Here is a 17,526-nt window from a genome sequence, read left to right as displayed (position 1 = left end):
ATACTACATTTCTGTTCTTGAGTCCTACAACTGGACCTTTTCCGTTCACTTCGGCTAGGCTATGCAGAATCAAATATTCAGATGAAAAAGAAATAGAAAAAAAGTTTGTAACTGAATTAAAATCTAAGCATACACACACAAACAACATATCTATCTGTATACACCACACAAAAGATATGGGTAATATATTGTGCACCCACAATCCTCGGTAATTTCTACTTTGTGATAAACTTCCTTTGCCCCAGCCTAATAGACTCTGATATAACTACCTGATATGATCATCAATGCTTTGCTTTAACTGCTATTCCAAACACCCAACAGAGTACCCAACAAAATGTTCGTGGCACAGATAAATGCCAAGGTTGCTGTTACTAAGAGTAGGTGGTTTTTGTTTTGTTTTTTTTTTTTTAATACTGATAAGTACACATTTTACCTAGTTCTTACAAGAACAGACAGACGATTTTTGGACAATATGAAGATGTAGTTAGTTTAATATGAAGACGAAATTGAGCTTAGCATCAATAGCCATAGACTGTAGGCAAAGAAAGGGTTAAAAACACATTAGGTGAATCACAGATATGTCTCTTTATGGCCAGCAACCATTACTTTCCAAAGCAATTTTTTTACAGATGATTTCGTTTCCATAAATCACACTTCCAATTTTCAAATGTCTTTTTTAAACACATGCAAAAGCACTTCATAGGGCTCTTAAAAATCAGTACCCACCCAATTATACATAAATTACACAAAGAATCCTACAAGTCCTGGAAGGAAAAGGAGATGCACACAGAAACCAACTGAAAGCAGCAAATCCTCATCTCCCTGCTAGGATACAGACACTGGCCAGAAAGGTAAGTTGCTTTCTCAAAATGCTAAAGCTACAAAGACAGAAATCAAAACAACCCTACCCTGCTGGATCAAGAGCGTCTTTCCAGAAATGTTCCATGGGCTTGTGGAAGTCAGGGGCTGAGACAGAGAATGAAGGGAGGAATGCGCTCGCGTGTGCGTGTAGCTCCGTGTGTGAGCGAGGCAGAGCGTGTGTGGATGTGTTTGTGTGTGCAATGGCAGGGATTCGGGAGGCAGCCAGTAGGCAGGGCACTTGGCAGCCCCTCCCGGCAGGCACGGCAGCCCGAGCTGCTGCACCCAGCTGGATGGATGGCAGGGGGGAGTGAGGAGAAGCTTGCTGTCTGCTCCCTGACAGCAGAGTGGCACAGCCAGGGTCAGCGTTACTGGGGAGAAGCAAAACCCGGGCGCCTTTTGCTCCTCATCCTTGGAGCCCGGAGAGCGCCCCAAGCTTTCTGCTGCCACCCTAAGCAAGAGGGAAAACAGGCTTGCTGTAAATCATAGGCTTATGGCTAAAATAGAATGCCAGTCAAAAGTGTATGGATATCAAGTTTACAAAATGTGACACGGGCGGTTTTTCCTGAAGAATGTAATTTAACAATAAAAGCCTTCTGGAATACGCTCGGATCAAATGCTTTGCTGGCCCCAGCCCCCCCCCCCCCCGCCCCCGCCCCAGCCTCCGAACAGACACACTATTGCCGTGTGCCTCCGATTGCACCAGGAATCCAGACTTTGGAATAAATGTTTTGGCATTCTAGGGATGTGTTTCCAGCTGAAATGTAATACTCCTCCACCTCGTTAACCAAACCCACAAACCTTTCCACGAATAGCTCCGTTGACTGCTTTCTGTAAACATACAAAAAAATAGATATATATTATTAAAAGCCTGGGTATGAAGATAAGACAAAGGTGGGTATCGCTACTTGAAACTGATTTTAGGCTTTCTGGTTGCACGGGTATTGATTGTGGTGAGGGTCTGTCACTTCTCATTGGTGCCCTGGATGGACCCGCCTGGTCCTCGACTTTTCTCTTGACCATGGTACTGACTCACAATAATAAGGTGCTCCCTTTTTGCCCTCACCCAAGGTCCCAGGACATGTGACACCTAGAGGAGCTTTTGTTGCCAGACGTTAGTCATGGCCTTGGGTATTAAATGACTCTAATCACAATGCCAGGAGTGGCCAGTCTCTGGCCCTGGGATCTCATGCAGTTACCAAGATATTATGAGTGGCTCTTGAGAGCAGTACAAAGAAGTAAAAAGTTGTATAAAAAAGAGTTAGAAAAATGTTAATGTTGTCACATCGCAAATATATGCGTCATGCTTTAACAGGCCCAAAGTGTTACAACTGTGGGGCAGAGATGCTCTCCCTCCTCCACAATCAGCTGTAAAGACAAATATTGAAAAGACAGTTACCCCTTTGTAGGTGACAGTGGTGAATCCTAACTCCTCCTTAGGTCAACAGTGGCCACCCATGCCGTAGGCCAGTCCAAAATAAAACAAGAACGTGCAAGGAAGGAAGAGGAAGGGAAGGAAGGAGGGGAGAAAAGAAAGAAAGAAGGGAAAAAAAAGAGAAAGAGAGGGAGGGGAATCTGCAAATAATCATAGGCTTTGATTATTCTGAGACCAGCAATCAGGGTTAGTCCTCTAAAAGCAGTTTTCTTGAATGCTTTCTCTCCAGCATTCTCTTTCCTCTTCCTGGTCCATCTCCCAGGCTTGGGGACAGGGCTGGGGGAGGTCCGGCACCTTGCCAATTTTCTTTCAGTGTTTCTGGCAAACAACCTCACAGTCCGGCTAGCTCCCAGCTCTCTCCTCTTCCCTCTGTCTCCACACTGTCACGCTGGACATGCTCACCCGCTGCCGTGACTTACAGGTACTTGTGGGTGAAGAAGGGCCACGTCTCTTTCTCCAACTCCACCACTGAGTGTGCATCCAGACTCACTTTTCCAGCGTCTCCTGGGCATTGCTGGCTTGCTCAAAATGAGTCATCATCCTCTCTCCCACAAACATGACGTTCCTCTCCACTCTGGCCTATGAACAGCATCACTGTCCCTCCTGTCGGCGAACGACGGTCTCTCGGTTTCCTGTGACGGCTGTCCCTCCCTCTCTTGTCTTCCACGTTGCTGAGCATTCTAGACTTGCTGCCTCTCCCTGTCCCCCCACTTCCATCATTCTCCTTCAGCCGCATTACCTGACCTGTTGGGAGAGCCTCCTAGCGACCTGCCTGCCTCTTCCTTCCCTCTACTTAGATTCTGTCGCCTTTTACTTCCTCGGTCCTTACTGCTTCAGGACCCATCTTCTCATGACCCGGCTGTACCTCTACCCAGATCGTAGCTTCCCCCGGAGTTCAGGACTTTCTCCTGCCTAGTGTATCTCCTCCGAAGTGTAGCCTGTGCTGCAGCCCAACAAAACCCTTATGCTCCGACACTCACAGCTTTCCTGATGACATTCTCTCTGCCCACAACCCCCGTTTGCTGCCCTGTCAGGGGAAAGCACGCTCTTCTTTAAGGCCCAGCCCAAATGCCACCACACCCATAATGTCTTCCGTGATTCCTTTTTTAAAAGGAACTTCCTCTCCATTGAACGCCAGTGGTATTCTCATGCATTTATTACATTCTTCCTTGAACAAATTATTTATATGTATGTTTAATCCCCTTGTCCTGCTGAGAAGCTCCTTGAGAACAGTCTGCCGAGAGTTATTTGGGAATTCGCTGCGTGCCTAGCACTGTGCCTGGTCATATCAGGTCATCACATACTGGCTAATTGATTAATCCAGATACTTAAAAGAAAAAAGTAACAGCAAATTTATCCACCAGCCATCTCTAAAAGCTAGCTTTCCATGTAACATTCTACCATTTTCAAGTGTTTTGCTAAAAGATTATCTTTGTATCCTCATACCGACCAAGGCCATAAAGTCAAAATTCAAATTCATACAGTCTTGAAGATTAAGCGTACAATTCTTAGCAGCATGACTCACAAGAGAGCTCTGAATTCTTAGTTCATAACCAGATAATACTATGACTGAACATAGCTTCTTCTCCAGCTCTATTCAAAGCATTTTACATTTATAAAAACATGATTCCTACAATAGAGACATGAAAGAAAATACATGCGGAAATATTTCCAAAACAGCTTATAGTACTAGAAATGGTGCCTTCAGGGGCACCTGGGTGGCTCAGTCGGTTAAGCATCCCACTTTGGCTCAGGTCATGATCTCACAGTTCGTGAGTTTGAGCCGCACATCGGGCTCTGTGCTGACAGCTCAGAGCCCGGAGCATGCTTCAGATTCTGTGTCTCCCTCTCTCTCTGCCCCTACCCCACTCATGCTCTATTTCTCTTTCTCAAAAATAAATAAACATTTTTAAAAAATGGTTCCTTCACTCTGAGACATGAGGGTCTAGCTATGTCTAAACTGATTATTATTTTGATTAAAAATGCTTTGTTTGGGAGCTTGTCTTTGTGCACTTATTTGACACCATCCATTTTCCTCTAAAGGAAAATGACGAATTTCCTTTTGAGTTTTGCTCATTTTATTTTTTTTTTATTTCTTTAAACCACTTTATTGATGAATGATTGACATACAAAAAGCTATACTTATTTAATGTGCACAACTCAGTGAGTTTAAGATGCGACTGGTTTTTTTTGGGTTTTTTGTTTTTTGTTTTTAAATTTACATCCAAATTAGTTAGCATATAGTGCAACAGTGATTTCAGGAGTAGATTCCTTAACGCCCTTTTCCCATTTAGCCCATCCCCCCTCCCACCACCCCTCCAGCAACTCTCTGTTTGTTCTCCATATTTAAGAGTCTCTTATGCTTTGTCCCCTTCCCTGTTTTTATATTATTTTTGCTTCCCTTCCCTTATGTTCATCTGTTTTGTCTCTTAAAGTTCTCCTATGAGTGAAGTCATATGATTTTTGTCTTTCTCTGACTGACTAATTTCACTTAGCATAACACCCTCCAGTTCCATCCACATAGTTGCAAATGGCAAGCTTTCATTCTTTCTGATTGCCGAGTAATACTCCCTTGTATCTATATACCACATCTTCTTTATCCATTCATCCATCGGTGCACAGTTGGGTAGTTTTGCTCATTTTAAAGAATTCAGCCTGTTTTAAGGGGTTTTAATTAGCTCGTAGACTTTTTTCAACTGACCTTTGATTTTTGTTTTATAAGGAAAAACTTATATGCAGGGAAATGCACATATCATCCATGTCCAGTTCAGACATGAGTTTAGAGAAATGGGTATGTCCTCAGTGAGGTCATGGAGTGTTTCTATCACGCCAGAAAGTCCCCTTCATGCCCCGCCCTAGTCAACTCCTAACCCCTGCAGGCAACCGCTGTTCTCGTATCTATCAACCATAGATTTATTTTGCCTCCTGGCCCAGAATGTGACCTCTTACAAACTGGAGCACATATACCCTATTTCCAGCCAATGACACAGCCAGCCTGGTGCTGGGCAATGCAGTTCTGCCAAGGCATCCAGGTTCAGAGCTAGGTTTCTCTCAGTCAGAAGTCTTTCCCTGGGGCTCAGCTCCTTCAAGGCCACAGAATTTTCCTAACACCCTATGCATGGACCTTTTTTTAAAAAAAATTTTTTTTTTTCAACGTTTATTTATTTTTTGGGACAGAGAGAGACAGAGCATGAACGGGGGAGGGGCAGAGAGAGAGGGAGACACAGAATCGGAAACAGGCTCCAGGCTCTGAGCCATCAGCCCAGAGCCCGACGCGGGGCTCGAACTCACGGACTGCGAGATCGTGACCTGGCTGAAGTCGGACGCTTAACCGACTGCGCCACCCAGGCGCCCCTATGCATGGACCTTTTTAATTGTAACAAACTTTACATAAGCCTGCAAAGATTCAAGTTACAAGAGGCCAAGTGGAATCCGTATTCTTTAACATGTTCTTAAACAGCCTTTTCTTCCCATGTCATTCCAAAACCAAATTTTGTATTTAAAAAAATGACTTATAAGCCCAGAATCAAATCCAAGATCCTTAATCCCACAAATTCTGGGACTTCAGATGCCATTTCCTGGCTTTCTACCCAGGAGCTGATAGAGAGTTTGGATATTTGGTTGTCAGGCAGAATAGCTACTCTTCATTATAAATCAGTGAATGATTCATATTTAATTCACCAGATTTAACAGAATTTAATAACTTTCACCTTACATTTTCCTGAAAAGATTGTTTAAACATTCTAGAATCTTTTTTAGATAATTTACTTATATCACATATGGCAGAAGACACATTAGAAAGTACTTTCACCGTAAGTGCCATGAATGATAAAAGAATTCCAATTATTCCAATGGTTATTACACTGTGTCCCTCTTCCTCCCTTTATCTGTTATGTATTTGAGGAATCTCATTGCCAGTTTGGGGTATTCTCTGTCAAGAGCAATACCCAGATTACAGCTAAAGTCACATTGATTTAAATAGTCCCATCTAATGTTGAGGAGGACCTTTGCACACATACATGCACACACACAGACACACACACAAATGTACACATGCCTAGTAATCAACCAAGTTGCAGCCAAATGAAAAAAAAAAAAGAGAGAGAGAGATTTGTGCATTCTGAGCCTTTTCAGGTCTTTTTTCCCATTTTGTCACCTCACTCATCGGGCAAAGTGGCTCTTTCCCACTCCCTCTAAGTACCCAAGACCCCTATGCTAGGCAGTCTTCCTCCCTTCTCCCAACTTCTTCATTTATAATCACACTATCTCAAGGAAGTGATGTATTTACGAGTTTGCCAAGGAATGACGCATTCATTCAGTTGACTCGGAAAAATATATTGATAATACAATGTTATGTCAATTATATATCAATTTTTTTAAATGTTGACTAATTACTATTTACCAGGACCATTTCTAAGTGTTGGACACTACCCTAGGTAGCTCAAGCTGCCGTTACAAAATACCATAGACTAAGTGGCTTAAAAACAGACATTTATTTTCTTACATTTCTGGGGGCTGGAAGTCTGAGATGAGAGTGACAGCAAGGTCAGATTCTAGTGAGGGCTCACTGCCTGGCTTTCAGAAGGCTGCCTTTTCCCTGTGTCCTCACATAGCGGAGAAAGTGCTCTCTTCTTCTTATAAGGCCACAGTCCTATTAGATTAGGACTCTATAGCCTCATTTAACCTTAATCACCCCCTAAAGATTCTATTTCCAGACACAGTTAACCTTGGAGGTCAGGGCTTCAAGATATGAATTTTGGAGAGACAATTCTGTCCCTAGCAGTCACCCAAATATAAGCAAAAGGAATATCTCTGCCTTCACAACACTTACCTCTAGGGGGTTAGTGTTTACTCCTATTTAATGACCTCTCTTACCCTGCCACTTTCAAGAACATCTCTGCCTCTGTCTGCCCTCAGGGATTGATATTCCTCCAGGTTCATCCCCTAGGCCCCCCTGCTTCTCTGTACTTCTTCCATTGGATGATCTCAATCATTCCTAGGGTTTTAGGTTTCATCTTTACATTAAAGACTTAAAAATGGAACTCTCCATTCAAGATCTTTTGCTGGCTAGGAGAGCCAGCTAGTAGAGAGCCTACTAGACCTCATTTTTACTTGCATGTTCATTTATTCAATAAATATTTATTGAGCACCTACTATGGACTGGCCATTTGAAGCTCCACTTGTCCAAAATTAACTTTTCTTTTTCCCCAGACCAACTCCACCTTCTGTCTCTTAGCTCAGCAAATGGCACTGCTGTTCACGTAACTGTGTAAACAAAAAAATCCAGCCTCAATCTTGCCCCTCTTTCTCACTCTCTAGGTTGGACCCATCACAAATCTTTCTTATTTCCACCCCCTGACTGCTCTAAGTCTACTCTCTTTTCTGACCATCTTATGATGTTCAGGCCACTCTCTTCTCTCCAAGCCTGCCTCCAGGCTTTTCCTTTCACTGCCCATTCTTCACACTGCAGGAAGAGTAATCTTTCTCCACGGTAAGAGAACTCGAATTGTTATCCTCATTTCTCTAGGGTCCCCACCCACTCTCCTACAGATATTGTGCTCCTGCCATATTGAATTCCTTTCAAGTTTCTCTAACCCTCTGGCTCCTGTGTAAGTCCAAAAAGTCACATATGTGATTTACTCTCCCCGGAATCTTCTTCCCACCTTTTCATCAGACTTACTCCTAACTATCCTCCAAGTCTCCCTTGAGACATCCCAGCCACCAAGAGGATGGCTTCCTTGATTTCCTAATGGGTGCTTCTCTTATACATGTCCATACCTCCCTAAACATCCCCAGTTATAGCCTTTATGCTGTTGGGATTTCCTGTATATTTTGTGGTATCCTCCCACTGACCTATAAATTCAAAAACATACAGAGGCTATCTTTTTCCAAGTCATAAGTCCATCGCCTAGTACAATGCCTGATGTGTAGTTTGCCCCTAATAAATATTGTTTAAAAAATGAATGCTTAAACCCCTCTCAGATATCACATTTGCATTGTTAACTGACTTTTCAATAACTAACACAAAAGGAATGAACATAATGGCTAGGGTTTAGAACGAGAGTTAGGAGAAACTTTGGAAACAGATTCATATTTTCTAAACAAATTAGCTTTTTTTTTTTTTTTGAGAGAGAGAGGGACAGAGAACAAGCAAGGAGGGCAGAGACAAAGAGGGAGACACAAAATCTGAAGCAGGCTCCAGGCTCTGAGCTGTCAGCCCAGAGCCCAACTCAGGGCTCAAACCCATGAACCATGAGATCATGACCTGAGCTGAAGTCAGATACTTAACCAAATGAGCCCCCCAGGCGCCCCAACAAATAAGATTTCTTAACACATAACAGGCTATTAGAATCGATGGTCTCTTTATGGATTATTGAGCCCAATCTCTTCATTGTATTTATAAGAAAACCAAGACCCAGAAAGACATAGGAGACTTGCAGAAGGTCATATGGCTAGGGGACATGGATTGGAAACTGGACCTTCAAATTGAGGGTTTCTACCCCACCTCAGCATAACCAAGTGGATAATGCATTCTTTCTTCTCTTCATGTGGGCCATGAATCACATAAATCAAATTAAGACATAAACTTGGTGGCTTGATGAGCTATTCTTAGAGTCTTAGAAATCCCCAATTCTTTGGAAAACACAAGACTGCTTCCATGTTCTCAAATCACTGGTAAAGAAATGGGGAGAAGGATTTGAGAACATAAGTTAAAAACATTGAAACAACTTGTGGTCAGATAAATAACTTGCCTTATAAAACATGAAGAAATGAGTTATGCTACTCAAATCCATTACTCCACAGAAAAGAGTCCATTTAGGTCTGACATAGAATTTGAATCAAACTTTCTAGCTAAAAACAGGCAAACAAATAAAAAACCAAACAAACAAAAAAAAAACTTTAAATCCTTCTTCTACCAGTTAAATTGTACAAACTTGCAAACAATTATTCCTGTAACCAAAAAAAAAAAAAAAATTGCTTTACTTTATCTGATATATTTCAACTATCAAGAGGATCCCATTTGAATGACTTAAAGGAAAGACCCTTCCCATTACTCATCAAGAAAACCACTTAATGATCAAAACATACTAGCCTTCCTAAACCCATAGTCTCTTCAAAGAACTGGAAAGATTATTAGAACTAACATTATAAACACTCAAAGATTTAGAAGAATTTAGTGGCAAACTTTTGGCCAGTTCTCAAGTAAATACATCACTCAGTGACATTTGCCAACAGCTTTTGCACTACAAATACAAAGAAATAGTAATTCAACAAACTTTTCTGCCAAATGCTATTAAGTGGCTAACTGCACAAATTGTAATTTCTCCCCTTTTCTCTACCCTGCCCTTCCCCTTAATTTTCAGTCCTTAATACATGTTTACTTCTTCCTTACCTGCTGGTAAGCTTCTCTGTTCTTTGAAACCTTTGCCAGCCAACCCTAATCAATGTAGGTCACCCCACTGAGATCCAGAATTCTAAGGTAAAAAATGTCTGCCCAGCCAATGTGTTCTTTCTTACTTGTGTGTCCTCAACTCCCTCGCCTTCCTTTTCAATGGCCCCAGTCATTGATACTCCTTCCTCAACACAACAGTCCCAGACCCAGGTATAAGTATTGGTGAGGTGTCCCAAGTTCAAGCTGAACACCTCCCTCACCCTCCCAACTCCCTATCCTATCAAAACTCCAGGTTGCTCAAGGTCTTAATTTCAGTTTATAGAAACGCATCTGATTGTACTAATTTCCATCCTTACCTGACATACAGGTATTTGAATTTTAAAAAAGGAAACCTTATTAAACCAAGGAAATCTCTCCTTGTGGAAGTGCAGGAACATGAAACTCCTGCTCCTGCATGAAAGTGCAGAGCAGAGTGTAGGGTCTGGGAGGAGGTATTCAGAAATGGCGTACTGTGCTTGTCTTTCTCCAGAGGTTTGAAAATTCGAAATGGAAATGAGTTATCCCAAACCACTCCTTGGTTAACCCTTGAGGTGCCATGATAAAGACATGCCCTTCCTCCTCACAGGGATAGTCTTTGTTCTTGCATAAGCAATTAATCATCTAATATGAACAATCACAGTCAGTTCCTAGGGGCCAAGTTAGGGCTTTCATAGGACATGCTCCATGGCAACAGTCCAATCAGAGAGAATGACCATTTTCCCAAACGAAAACCAAAGGTGAAACATTCCAAATACCTAATATTTACTTCTTTGCTCCTTTGTGATGCTGGAGAGAGAGGAACATTAGAGCAATAAAGTCATGTTCTAGATGCTTGTGTCAAACATCTCAAGTTTAAGTCTGACAATCCCCTTCCCATGGGCTTTTCTTCATGAAAAATGTGGTCTCAGACTCTTGGTGACACGATAATTTAGCTTTTTCACAGAGGGCATCAGAGCAATTAAACTAGAGTTTTGCTCATGAACCTAGACATACTGATTCTTGAAAATAAATGCTGCATTCATTCAAATGAATGTTTCCCAATTGACCCTAAACCACCCCTTACTATATCCTTAACATCCTTTTACATCTCTGTCCGCCAGGCAGAGTTTTTGCTTTGGGTAATCTAGCATTTGCCGAGTGGCCAGGAGCACTCACAACCTCATACTCTTCACATGGTGTAAAGGAATTTCCATAGAACGTCTGAGCCAGAACCTCCTGAGTCCCAGCCTGTACCACCTTGGGGCCTCATTCCCAGTGGCCGTGATGGAGTTTCATCACCTATCACCCCAATCTGTATGTGGGGAGGAAAGACGTTGGCAAAGGAAACCAGATTGTCTCCACCTCTCTGTAAGCTGGTTTGGTGGTGAGGATTATTTCTGTTCACTCTGAGCTAGTGCAATATGAGCATGATCACCAATTTGGGGACTCTTCTTCAAATCGTCCCCAAAACATCCTTTCTCCTTTCTCTAGAGTTCATTTCTTTACTGATATCTCTAAACCTTGTCAGAGGCCAAAGGTAAATCCAGATGGCTGTTAACTGAGTATCTATCACATGCTTTATAGATATTACTTCACTTTAAGATTTTAAGTATATAGGGGCACCTGGGTGGCTCAGTCTGTTGAGTATCTGACTTCGGCTCAGGTCATGATCTCATGGTCCGTGAGTTCGAGCCCTGCATCGAGCTCTGTGCTGACAGCTCAGAGCCTGGAGCCTGCTTGGGATTCTGTGTTTTCCTCTCTCTCTGCCCCTCCCCTTCTCATGCTCTGTCTCTCTCTCTCAAAATAAATAAACGTTAAAAAAAATTTTTTTTAATAAAATAAAATTTTAGGTATATAATGCAGTTTCTGTTTTAAACTGCCAAAGCTATTTTTGAAGACATCTTGAGATTTCCTCTCACTTGTGCCTGCTACTCACCAATTTCCCCCTTGGAGGCAAAGGATGTTAACAGTTTTTAAAAGTTTCCTTCCAGGGGTGTCTGGGTGGGTCAGTCAATTAAGCATCCACCTACCGATTTTGGCTCAGGTCATGATCTCACGGCTGGTAAGATCGAGCCCTGCATCAGGCTCCGTGCGGACAGCATGGAGCCTGATGGAGTTTCTCTCTCCCTTTCTCTCTGCCCCTTCCCTGCTTACACACATGCTCTCCCTCAAAATACATAAACTTTTAAACAAATAAATAAATAAAAAATAAAAGTTTCCTTCCTGAGATGGTTCATGCAAACAGAAAACACACCTTTACACACACACACACACTCTCTCTCTCTCTCTCTCTCTCTCTCTCTCTCTCCCCCACGGTCTTTTTTAAAAATCCAAACAGTAGCATATAGCCTGTTTTCTGTCATGTGTTTTGTTTTCTTTAATAATATATCTTGGATGGCTTTCTATTCTGTTACAGATACATCTTCCTCTTTTCTTATGAATGCATAGTATTCCACTGCATGGAAGAAACATAATTTATTTTAACAGTTCTCCATCAATAGCCAGTAGGTCTGTGCCCAGTCTTTTGCCATTATCAACAATGCTACAATCAGCCAATCCTCATGGATGTAAATACGTGCAATATCCATCTTAGCAGATGTTGCCAAAACACCCTCTACAGTGGCGGTATAATTTGTACCCCCACACCCTCACCAATATGGTGGATCTTTGAACTTTTTGATTTTTCTCAAACTAGTATCTCCATGTAGTTTTTTTTTAACGTTTATTTATTTTTGAGACAGAGAGAGACAGAGCATGAATGGGGGAAGGTCAGAGAGAGAGGGAGACACAGAATCTGAAACAGGATCCAGGCTCTGAGCTGTCAGCACAGAGCCTGATGCGGGGCTCGAACTCACAGACCATGAGATCATGACCTGAGCCGAAGTCAGACGCCCAACCGACTGAGCCACCCAGGCACCCCATCTGCATGTAGTTTTAACTTGCACTTTCTTACAATCAGTGAGACTGAGCATCTTTTCACATGTTTTAGTAGGAATACTAGCCCTACCACGTAGGGGTTGGGTGAATTTGAACAAATTAAAGTCTGCGATCTATAAAGTTGGGACGATTCTTACCTCAAAAGGTTGTTGCACAGATTAAATGCAATGATATAGGAAATGCATGTTCTACTTGTTAATTTTCACCATTATTTTTCCAGTAGTTAATAATTACTGGGGCCCCAGAAGCACAAGCTAATAATGCATTAAAGGTCACGGGAAGTGTGATAAAGGGGAGAGTTGTGTGGCCCAAAGGTTTTCGATGAAATAAAGAGCTGTTGTTGAAGGTTTGCTTACGACCATTCCAAAATGACAGTTGGTTTAACACAACATCATTGAAATTCAGTACAAATCAGGACTGTTTCCGTGAGGATAAAAAATAACCATGCATAGTGGCACCTTAGGTGTGGAGTAGAACATTAACACCAGAAGCAAGCTATGTAAACTTGAAAACAGAAACTCACTTATGAATCCAATGTGTTTTGGGAATGAATTGTTGAAATGCCAGCTCTGACTATTTTACGTTTTCAGACCCATTGCAAACCACCTTCTGTCACTCCCACTGAGGCATTGTACAGCACAAGTAAACATCCATCAGCGGATTTTAAACCTCTGTAAATAAATGGTAGATTGTTGACAAAATTGTGGCTGTCGTCTCAGGAAAAAGACTGCAGCTTCCATAAAAATAAAAAGAACTATCCTGAGGCAGACTATCGATATCAGGTGTTAGATGCTTTGATATACAATTAAAATGCTTGAAACTCGGGGTACCTCGCTGGCTCATCGGTTAAGCGTCTGACTTCGGCTCAGGTCATGATCTCACAGCTCATGAGTTTGGGCCCTGTGCTGACAGCTCAGAGCCTGGAGCCTGCTTCAGATTCTGTGTTTCCCTCCCTCTCTGTCCCTACCCTGCTCATGCTTGCGCGCGCGCGCTCTCTCTCTCTCTCTCTCTCAAAAATAAATAAATATTTAAAGAAAATGTTAATAAAAAGTAAATAAATAAAATGCTTGGAACTCAAATGGCAAATGTGTCTACAATCTAATTTAGAAACCCTCTACGTACAAAATTATCGGTAAAGTTGAAACCACGAATCACCCAAATTTCCTTCATCATATCTTTTAGTCTTTCCATTTATATTGTATTAATAAGTACAACCATTGGATTTGGAGACTGTGGGTTCCAAGAAGAGATAGGAAAACAATGATTGTGACCTTCAATGTATTTTTCATGGAAAGAAGAGGTTACATATTTATATAAAAATATTTACATATTTTTCATTTTTTGCAAAAGAAGCCAAGTAATTGTTTTTATATTGGAAGGAAACTCTATTGTTACATATTTATAAGTTTTCTGATCCATAGCATAGACATCAAAGAAGTTTAATACTCAGCCTCCTTTCCATTGTTAAATATACTCTATTCCAAATTTTTAGAAATCCATTAAAAGGAAAGTAAATGGGCTATCATTAAAGATAGCATCCTTTTCCCCTAAGATTTTTTAAAATGTGTTTTTACATTACAAGTACATAGATCTAAAATGAAGAATTTAACCAAGTTAGATTTAATCTTCCATGGGGAGTAGGTAGGCAACCTACTGTTACAGGATTTGTCACTTTGAACCACACATATCGTTGTAGTGTTGTGTTTCTTACAAGATTTTGAGATCCTGTTTGGTCTCTAGCACACTGCCTGGCACTTGTTCGCACCCAGTAAATATAGGGAAAGAGAATGAATGAATGAATGAATGAATGAATGAATGACATTACTCACATTTCTTTTTTAGCTTCATGTAGATAAAAGGTTTCTTTGACATTTTGCCTGTTGTTTTGAATCATATAGCATTTACCAGGGGTTTATTACTATCTGAAATATTGAGCAATATCCATTCCTCAAGAAGTATAGGCTGAGAATACGTGTTCTGATCAGCAGATGTCCTGAAAGCCACACGTCTCCAAGTGTCTCAGCCACACCAAGATAAGCTGTCTGTGGTACGTACACTAAGTCTCCCCTGAAATTCTTAAGTCCCAGCTCAATCCACAGCGTGGGCTTCTCCTTATGACCTCCCAGAAACAACATCGCCCAGTGGCCACAGGCTCACTACATGGCTGACAAAGTTAAGAGGAATGAATAGAATGGATCTGAGGGCCCCTAACACCACACACACTTAGCAACAGGCCAGCTAGCTCAGACGTGCTCTATTCACAACCAGATGCGATGGTTCTACCCAATCACCATGAACTCTTCATTATCAGTTAAGAGCACTTGCTGCTTATATAGGTATTTTGGGGAAATCTCATGATATCCAGCTTTATACAGTCTTTTATTTAGGCCCAGAAACTTCAATCATAAGGCTAATTTTCTAAATAATATTATAAACTCCCTGGAGGTGGAGACTACGTTCAGGAATCGGTTCAGGATGACGTGATGGAGACTCCTGGTGGTAGAAAGATTGGCCTCCTTATTTTAGTCTTTTTATTAACTGAATTAAGTGATTTGATGGTCAACAGGTTAGAAAAGCTGAACCATGTTGTTTCGGTCAAATATATATATGTTTTTATATTTATATACAAACAGAATGTATATCTATATACACACAGAATGTTAAAATGGAACCATTTTGTCACAGTGTTGGGCTAAGGTCCCTAAACATTATATGCCACAATTCAAAGTGAAACCTAAGGCTGCCATGCAGTGTTGGGGGGAGAAAAAGAAAAAGGTAGCAAGGGAGATTTCACTCTTTGCTCTCACACATCAAGGATATAAAAGGATCAGGAGTTGGGAAATTAGAGGATTTTCAGAGAAAGTAATTTGCTGTGTGTCCCCCTCCTCCTCAGACGGAAGACGTAGGACATGCCCACATTCATTCCAAGCCCTGAAAAGGGGCTGCAACACAACACAGACTCGAAAAATGTCTTCCGAGAACTGGCAGACACAATGACCCCGTGGGTCTGATGCACTTGGAAATCTGAAGGACAAGAGAACCTGGCCCCCTACTCTGTACACAAGCCAAGGGCAGACGGTCCTGTTGGGACTGGGCTCTTCCCACAAAGTTTGTGGAAGCGAAGCATGGAGCTGATGGCCACTGCTGGAGAGAACTAATGCAGGTTCCATGTGGATTCGGCCCACGAGGACAGCCTGAAAGGGGACAGGTGACCTCAACAGGAAGTGCTTCGTGGATACCTGAGACTGAGGAGGAACCATCCATAACCTGCCAGAGGCTGTGATATTACCTGTGGAGGGAACCACAAGTGAAAGATCCCAGGAGCTGGGGCGGGGGACGTGTATCAAAAGCACCTGTCGGGCGCCTGGGTGGCTCAGTTGGTTAAGCGACCGACCTCAGCTCAGGTCATAATCTCGCAGTTTGTGAGTTCGAGCCCCACGTCGGGCTCTGGGCTGACAGCTCAGAGCCTGGAGCCTGCTTCCGATTCTGTGTCTTCCCCCTCTCTCTACCCCTCCCCTGCTCATGCTCTGTGTCTCTCTGTCTCTCAATAATAAATAAATGTTTAAAAAAATTTTTTTAATTGAAAAAAAAAGCACCTGTGAAGGAGCTCCTAACACCTGCCAGACCTGGAAAGCATGACACCAGCTCACCACAGCATTTTCACCCCCCTTTTCTCTGCTCTGGACGCACCCATCCGAACCCTGCAGGGGTCAAACATTCAGCTGGCAAGATGCACAAAGAGAAATAAATGTGAAAGACGGAAAAAGAGGCCAACTGCCCTCTCCCCTGCTCGTGCAGCAAGCTTGTTTGAGGCCTGAACTGGGAAAGGGGAAGAGATGTGACAGTAAATGAAACTCACACGGTTTGATATTTACATTGGACTGGTTGTATTAATTAGTGACTGGAGGTCCTTTATTACTTGGAAGGGACCAGAAAGTCTTGAGATTTGCTTTGCATTTCATCCAGGGAAACAGCTGGCCTCGCAGAACATATTTAAAGGCACAGTGAATACTCTCTTATATTCCATGAGACCCACTTTTCTGTGTAACGGTCACATTTACAGTCCTTCAAGGAATTCAAGCTTCTCACACCCCTTTCCCCTACTGCCTTCAAGAAATAGAACAGATGGATTCCATAACTGGTCATTGAGACCAACTGGGGTGAAATTGGCTAAGCCAAGGAAGTCAACACATCTGCTACTTCTTTTCAAGGATACACTGATGCCCAGCAGAATAAAATGTCTTGATAATTCTTCACTTGTCAAATTACAGATTTTTTAAATAAGGCAACAAGAGGCACTCCAAGAGGTTCCATTTATACCTTTGTAGAAAGAGGTTTATACCCTCGTATAAAGCCACAATGCCTCCTTCAGCAACATTTGTATGTATGGATGCTTGTTAGTGCCGTTGTTTAAAAACACAAAACTGCAGGGGACAGGGGTCTGTGTTTTCATTAACCACTCCCTAAATCAAGTCCAGCAAGGGTGAAATGAAGAAAGGGTATATTCAGTTCACAGAGCACCAGGCCCCAGTGGCACGGCTGCTCTCCAGCACAGCGCCCTGCCTGCAGCACGTCTGGAACTAGATCAAGGGCAGAAAAGGCAGCCTCTTGCTGCAGGATGGACAGGAGACTCAGGCACGCAGGGCTCGCAAAGAGCATCTGACTTTGTCCGTTGGTCCTGGCCCCGCCAGAGTCAGGAAAATTCTCTCAGGAAACAGACCACTACCGACCACCTCTGTAATAGCTGTTATCTAGAACAGCCTGTGACTTTAAAATCATGTCAAAGTCAGGAGCATTGTGAGCATGCCGTGAGAACGAGCCAAGTAACCACAGGGTGTGAGGGCTGGACAGGATCTTAGGGGTCATCCAGCTAAACCGTTATAGT

At 42.3% G+C, this 17,526-nt stretch overlaps 1 protein-coding gene and 1 long non-coding RNA gene across 11 annotated transcripts in view; one reads left to right on the top strand and one right to left on the bottom strand.

The window, feature by feature from the left end:
• The window catches only part of ESR1 (estrogen receptor 1), a 450,613-nt gene that overhangs the window by 286,074 nt on the left and 147,013 nt on the right, over positions 1–17,526 (bottom strand). Inside the window, exon 1 of one of the 10 annotated variants that reach the window (XM_086708148.1) lies at positions 909–1,270. The exons of 8 other annotated variants lie outside the window; for them this stretch is intronic. The gene's annotated coding sequence lies outside the window, so the exon portion shown is untranslated. Of the gene's footprint in view, positions 1–908; positions 1,271–17,526 lie in introns of those variants that run through there. One more of the 10 variants, XM_025925355.2, reaches the window with a different exon arrangement.
• On the top strand, positions 557–15,997 carry LOC147581302 (uncharacterized). The gene is made up of 3 exons (XR_015251656.1): positions 557–851; positions 14,598–14,688; positions 15,535–15,997. It is a non-coding gene; the product is annotated as an uncharacterized LOC147581302 (long non-coding RNA).

This window comes from Puma concolor, chromosome B2, assembly GCF_028749965.1.
Source record: "Puma concolor isolate L17-30 chromosome B2, mPumCon1.1.hap2, whole genome shotgun sequence".
Classification (NCBI taxonomy): Eukaryota; Metazoa; Chordata; class Mammalia; order Carnivora; family Felidae; genus Puma; species Puma concolor.
This window is presented reverse-complemented; position numbering and strand designations above follow the sequence as displayed.